General features: G+C 38.6%; 1 pseudogene; it reads left to right on the forward strand.

Moving 5' to 3' along the window:
• Positions 1 to 2998: 2998 nt before the first annotated feature.
• LOC130841443 (vigilin-like) lies at positions 2999 to 6821 on the forward strand (annotated as a pseudogene).
• Positions 6822 to 7720: the final 899 nt, after the last annotated feature.

Here is a 7720-nt window from a genome sequence, read left to right on the forward strand (position 1 = left end):
TCATGTTCCTGAGAAACCTCTCTTTTTTCCAGAAAGTGGTGCTATAGCTCAAGTTTGTGGTTTCTCTCTTGCCCACAATCCTGGTCTGTTTCTCTGATAGTGCTTTTTACCAGATTTGCTTTCACCATTGCACATGGGAGTGTGCACAAGGCTCTGGTCGCAGAGTGGCAAGAGATATGAGTTCAGTATTTGCAGTATTAGGGATGCCTGCAGACCTGTTGAGGAGATCTTCAGGTGAGGTACTCCCAGAGTCTCCTCGGTGGACTTCCTGCTAAAGCTCTGAACACAGTCAGCAGGAACCATGTCAGTTTAATGCACTTTGATATTCATTGACTTTTTCCCAATCTCTTCCCTCCTCCCAATTATGGAGGTTCTGCCTTAGTACGCTGAGTCCCGCTGGAAAGAAATGAGTTTCTCCAGCAGCATCCTGTGCTACTGCTCTTTTTTTCTCACAGGATAGGTTACAGCTGCCAGATATTTCATCCTTGGGCAGTGTTGCCTTGGGGGAGGGTGGCACTGGGGAAAATTCTTTATACTATCTCCACTGTAACCAAACATGTATTTTTTTTTTCTCCAGTGACATGTTGGAATTTCCACCTCAAGAAACCTGGACTTTTGCAAACTCTCTCATGTGTGGGCATCTGGCCAGGTCAGCACTCTCCATGTTATTTTCTTGACTGTGGCAAGAGGAGTTGGGACAGGTTTGCTGGCTCTTCTAGTTCCACAGCCCAAACTGATATCTGTCTACCTCTGACCAGATGCACAGGTGAGTGAGTCTCCTCCCATGTCCCTTGGTATATTGTGCTGGATACCACAACTCTCCCAAAGGTGTTTTTGTTTATGGATGGTTGTTTAATTCATTTTTTAAAAGGGGAGACAAAAAGGAAGAATGTTTTATACCACAATGATGCTGACATCACCACTTACTTGAATGTTTTGTAGAAAATAGGTCATAAGAAGCCAAAAGTAGGAGTGGCATAGCAATTCAATGCTTGTTATAGTATTGACATGCTGGCTGAAACTAGGAGTGTAGATTGGAAATTATGAGAAAAGGTCAAGCTTAAATTAACAGGAATGCTCCTCCTTTACATGTGTAATGTGAGAGAAAGTGAGACACCAAAGATGACACCAAATACTTGGCCTGAAAATTGGAGAAAAGCCAAGTGACATTTTCTGAGTTTCAGAATATTACAAGAGGAGAAAGTCTGGGGAAAAAAATCAAGATTTCACTTGATATATTACATTTGAAAAGACTATTAGACATTCAAGTGATGATATGAAGAAGGTTTATGCATATACACATTGCATCTCAGGGTTGAAGTATCAGATTTGAGGATCATCAGTCTGTAAATGATATTAAATGTTATGAATCTAAATGATATCACATGTGGAAAAAATATAGACAAAGAAAGGAGTTCAAAAGAGCATCCTGTAACAATTGGGTATATAAACTCCCAGTGGAGGTCTTGGAGACAGGGAAGAAGATTGAGTTAGAATAGTCATTAAGGTAAAACTATATAGAATTGAAGCATCATTGAGCAATTAAAAGGAATATACTCCTGGTATATGCTACAATGTGGTGGAATCTGAAAAGCATTATGTAAAGACAAAGAATCAAGGTGTAGAAGATCCCTAATACTGTTTGACTTTTTTTTAGTTACTTGTCCAGAAAAGGCAAGTTTATAGAGGAAAAATAAATTAGTTTTGCCTTGGTGTGGAAACAGAATTACCTTCAAGTGAGCATGAGGAAGCCCTTAGGGGTGATGAAAAGATTCTAAACCTGGGTTGTTGTGATGGTTGTATAGCACCGTAAATTAACTAAAAATCATTACATTGCAAGCATAGACTATGTGAATTTCACAGTATATAAATTATTCTTCAAAAACAAGAAAAATAGGAAACCCTGTAAATATGATATTATTGAAGACTAGAGAATTATAATTTTCCAAAAATAATTTGCAGCCAATAGTGTTAAGGGTCAAAAAATAATGGCACTGGCTTAGGCAAAATGAGGTTTGACATAACTCTGATAAGAATAATCAAAAGATATATTTCTCTTCTTTAACAAAATGGTGGCTGTTTCCTCACAGTCCCTATAATTTGAGCTTTATCTTGGTACTCTCATAACAGTAGAATAGATGAAACTTGGACATTTTTGTCAGGTTGTATAAATATTAAATTTCAATTTTTATTGATGTGAGTTTATAGATTAATTTGGAAAGGAATTACATCTTTAAATATTTATTTTTCCTACACAGTAATATGCACAAAGGCACCTAGAGGGAGAATTTTCTGGCTACTGACTATTTAGCTTCAACACATCTAAATAGTTAAAAATCAACTATGAATTCCAAAGAAAATTTAACTAAGCACCGAAGTAGGTACATTCAAAAAGACAATGATGTTACTGCTTTAAATTCAGAAGAGGATCTTGGCACTCCAACCTCAAAAGATAAATTCACTGAACTCCTAGAGAAAACAAGTTGGTTGGAAAATGTTCAGGAACCTGCTGCATCCTTGAGCAATAATAGTCAACTTATCATGCCCTCAGTCATCACTCAAGTTTTTTATGTGCCTCTGGAGGAGAAAAAATATGTGAATCAGTTTGAAGAAGGTACACAAGCAAAATTCTATCTAGACATCATGCAAAGAACTGGGGCCAACCTAGAAATAACTTTCGTCAAAAACCAAGGCCTCTGCATTGTAGTCTCTGGTAAGTCAGAAACTGTCATGAAAGCTCAGAAGGAGATTTTTTTCATGTTTTAAGAAACAAGGTTTAACTACAGCTTCCATTCCCAATGGACATCTTTGCTTTTTTGTAGGCAAGACTGGAAAAAACAAACAAACAAACAAACAAACAAACAAACAAAAAACTACAAAACCTAGAACAAAAAGCTGCAACCAACATTAAGACTTTATGCCCAGTAAACCACAACACCTGGATCAATATTGTTGACACCAAAGAAGTCATGAAAAAGCTTCACATGAAGTCTTATTTATGTCTACTGAGCAAGACAAGTGTGCTGAAGAAAGTTTAGATGTAAGAAAGGCATTTCATCCTTTCACTGTTGGACTGTGCAATAAAATTTTTGACAAAATCATACAAGAAATGGAGGCACACATCTACGTTTCAGCATCTAGTGCCAATCAGACACAAATAAGCTTTCCTGGAAAAAAGCAACAACTAGATCAGGATCAGGCTTGTGTAAAGAAGATTTTTGAGAATACTACAGAGAAAACCACATCAAGAGATGTGGAAATGAAATTGCAGCACAAGTGTACAATAGGTCCCCAAAACAATTCCATCCAGGAGATCCTGGAAAGAACTGGAGATTCAATAGAGATCTCACCCTCACAGAGCATGTCAGATTCTGTGACATATCAATGTAAGCTTGAAAGTATAAGGAAGGCATTTACTGAAGCCTACTCGAAGACCAAAGTTTACACTGTTTCCTCTATCTCTATACCTTCCTGGCTTCACAGATTTGTTATTAGTAAGAAAGGTTGTAATATATCCACAATTACTCGGAACATGCCAAAAGTTCACATAAAGTTTTCTGGAGAAGATAAAATCACAATAGACGGACCAACAGAAGATGTTAATTATTTTCAAGAGCAAACTGAGGTTATAGTAAAAGATCTAATTAACAGGATGTATTATGCAGAGATTAATGTTGACTATAAGTTTCACAAACACCTGATAGGGAAGAAAGCTGTTATCATAAATGGAATTAAAGAAAGGAACAAGATTTCTGTGCTAATCTCACCTGAAAATGAAAAGAATAACTTGATCAGAATTAAAGGGGAATCTCAGAGTGTCCAACAGGCCAAGAAAGAACTTCTTGAACTTGTTTCTCACTTAGAAAATGAGCACAGGGACTTAATCATTGAGCAAAAATTTCACCACACAATCATTGAGCAGAAAAGTGAACGGATATGTGACATCCATAAGAAATTTCCAGAGGTTGTAATTACTTTTCCTGACCCAGCACAAAAAAATGACATCGTCCAACTTAGAGGACCAAGAAATGAATTAGAAAAAATGCACACAATATTTGGAGAATGTCTTGACAGACATTGTAACAAGTAGTTATTCCATAACTATTCCCATCTTCAAAAGGCTTCACAAAAATATCATTGGAAAAGGAGGTGCAAACATCAAAAAAATCTGTGCAGCAAGCAACACCAAAATTATTCTTCCATCAGCAAGTAGCAACTCAGAAAATATTGTCATTAGTGGAAAGCCAGCAAAATGTGAAGTGGCTTGTGATTTGATTCTTTCAATTCAGAAACATATTGCCAACATTTCAGAAGTAGAAATTTCTGTTCCTTCCAATCTGCACAAATCCCTTAGTGACTCTAAAGACTGTTTGATTGGTGCAGTCATGGAAGAATGTGGAAGTATCCATATCCACTTTCCAAAAAAACAACTCAGGACTTCAAAGTGTCATTATTAAGGGACCTGACCAAAATGTTGAGAAAGCCAAGAAAAAGCTGCTGCAACTAGTAGAAGAAGTGCAAAACAAGAGTTATTCTGCGGTCCTGCATGTCAAACCAGAGTATCATAAATTCCTTATTAGTAAAAATGGTGGCAATGTTCCCAAAGTCTGTGAAGAGACTAGAGCATGTGTCATTTTCCCTATCCCTGAGGACAAGGATCAAGAATTGTTAACTATCATAGGGACACAGCAGGCTGTCAAAGGTGCACAAAAGAAACTAGAGGCTATGTGGGAAGACATTCAGAAGTCTTTCTGAAACCTTGAAAATGTTACTAAAAGTAATTAAAGTATGTGGGCCGAGTGACTGGAGGCAGAATGTCCTGCTTGAGCAGTGGAGGAACTAAGGGTGCTGGGCATGGAAGACCATGGGGGCATAGGCTACCGTGGAAACAGAATATTGACCCTCTCTGGGAGTGCAGCCCCTTTCTCACTGCATTCCTCATATCACCCTGTTTGGCCCTGGAGGTTGGCTGGTTAGCCAGAGATGGGTAAGATTCCTCAGGGGAGGAACAACCTAAGACAGGCACAGTCGCAGAGGGGCCAACAGGGGTGGGGCACAGACCCTTACTCCTTCTGAGAGAGGTCTCCTGCCCCCAGGGCTGCTTTGCAATCCATGCCCAGCTCAAATCCTCACCCAGCTCAGATCCACACCCTGCTCAAATCGGACCCAGGAGGCAAAGATCATTGCCCCAGTCATGTGAGGCCTTTGTTTGTTTATTTCAAAGATAGCCTTGTTTATGGGACTAAACTGGAAGTGTTAGACCCTTAGGCTATGCCAAGAACTCAATAAAAGCAACGTGGGATCAATCAGCAAGGCTCTTGATCCTAGAGGTCTTGAGTCCCCCGGTCCCATCTTTCTCTTAAATCTGTGTCTGTGTTTTCTTTAAGCTTGCGGCACCCGTCACTCACCGTGAGTCACCGAGCTGGTCTCTGCAAGGCTATAGTTGCAAATCTATGTAATGTGGTAGAGGACAACATACTGATAAACCCCATGTACTGCCAGTGCTTTTTATGCAAAGGGCCCAGGTGTTACAGGAGATGTCTGAGGAGTATGGTGGTGTGATTATTAGCTTTTCATGTTCAGGAAAACAGAGTAACAAAGTCACAATCAATGAGCAAAGCCTTGTGTGAAAGCAGCTAAGAAATATGTTCAAGAGATTATTGGGGACTTGGACAATGAACTGACAACAGAATGTGTTATTCCCAGAAGGTCCATCTTTTTTTATGATACCAATGTGTTCTTGAAAGAGACAAATTGCTGGAGATTATAATGTTTAAATCAAATTCCCGGATAGAGAAGATATCCCACTTACTAATAAAGAGCCAGCTGTTCTAGAAAATAAGGAAGAAGGGGAAAAGAGCACTACAGGAGCTGCTTCTATTTCCCTAACAAAATGTGACACCATATTTATCACAGGCCAAAAGGAAAAGTGCGAAGCAGCCATGAAAGCCCTTAAGGCTTTAATTCCTGTCACTGCTGAAGTAGATGTGCCCTTTGATTTACATCGTTACATCACTGGTCAGAAAGGACGTGGGATACACAAGATAATGGATGATTTTGGAGTCAATATACAGATACCAGCACCTGGAGTAGAGTCTGATATCATTTCCATCACTGGCCTTGCTGCAAATGTAGAACAAGCAAAGGCTAGAGTACAAGAAGAAATCGAGGCTTTACAAACTGAAATAGAAGATCGATCACTAAGAAATTTGAAACTCAAGTTCACAGTAGACCCCAAATACTACCCCAAGATCATTGGTCTGAAGGGGTTAGTTATTGTTGAGATTTGATTAGAGTATAAAGTTACTATCCATTTTCCAAGTAGAAGGAGCAATGAGATACAAGACCAAATTATAATAATTGGATATAAAAACAACACCATAGCTGCCCAGGATACAATAATGAAAATGGTACATGAGTTTGAACAAACAGTTGCTAAGCACATTTCACTAAACAATTGTGTTTATGGCCACATTATTGGATCCCATGGAAAAGCCATTCATAAAATCATGAATCAATTGCAGGTTGACATCTCTTTCCCTCCTAAAGGAGTCTAAGATATAAACATTGTCACTGTGACTGGACTCCCTAGTAAAGTCACAAAAGCAATTGATTATATCCTCAGTCTTGAGGAACATTTTCTGGCTGTTGTTCCAAAGCTTGAGTTACAGAAGAAGCATATGAAGAAGGTCATTCTGTGTAAATTATTCTCTACCCCATCCAAGAGTTTTGCAGGAAAAGATGTTCCCTGTACTGCAAACATCATTCAAAATATCCCCGACATGAACAACTCCGAAGATTTTCCCAGCTTGGAACATTAAGTGGACCCTAAGACTCACCCTTGGAGATGCAAACAATGACCCAAAACCAGAAATTGTTCCAGGAAGCTTCCTGAAAGATGTCATAAAAATTATCTCTAAAGTAACCCAGCTTCTGGATCTATGTATATTTCTTACACTTCAACTCCAATACATTTCTCCTTAAATCTTCCAAAATACATTACAGTGAAAGTGAAGTACTCAATTCTGTATGTGTGCAGTAATTACTAATGTAGTGCCTAATTTCCACTCAGGACCTGTCTTTGAAATTTCATTTATTGGACAAACTTTCCAATGTCTAAAACTTTTAAACATATCTCATTAAAATATGAGGGTGATCAAAAGTTATCTGCACTCTGGCTATAGAATTTATTTTAAATAACTTTTAGAAGAGACAAATACATCATTTTTTGACATAATCTCTTTGCTTTCCAAAACATTTTGTCCATCTGTCAACAAGCTTTTGTATTCCCTCACTAAAAAATATTTTAGGCTGAGCTGTAAGCCACGAATGCACTGCTGTCCTCACTTCTTCAGAAGTGACTCTTTGTCCTCATAGGGCAGCTTTCAGGGGACCAAACAGGTGAAAGTCCGATGGAGCAAGATCAGGACCATAGAGAGGATGCTTTAACACCTCAAAATGAAGTTTTTGCAGAGTGCCATCAGTGTGGACAGAAGTGTGCAGACGTGCATTGTCATGCAAGACCACAACGCCCTTGGATAGCAGTCCTCTGCATTTAATCCAAAGTTTAGGTTTCAGCTCTTCAATAGGCATCTCACTGTAATGAGCACTGCTGATTGTTGAACTTTTTCTTGATAATGTTCCAATACTGGCCCTTGAGAATCCCAGAAAACTGTAAGCATCAATTTTCCAGCTGATGGTTGACTTTTGAACATTTTCT

This window comes from Hippopotamus amphibius, chromosome X, assembly GCF_030028045.1.
Source record: "Hippopotamus amphibius kiboko isolate mHipAmp2 chromosome X, mHipAmp2.hap2, whole genome shotgun sequence".
Taxonomy (NCBI): Eukaryota; Metazoa; Chordata; class Mammalia; order Artiodactyla; family Hippopotamidae; genus Hippopotamus; species Hippopotamus amphibius.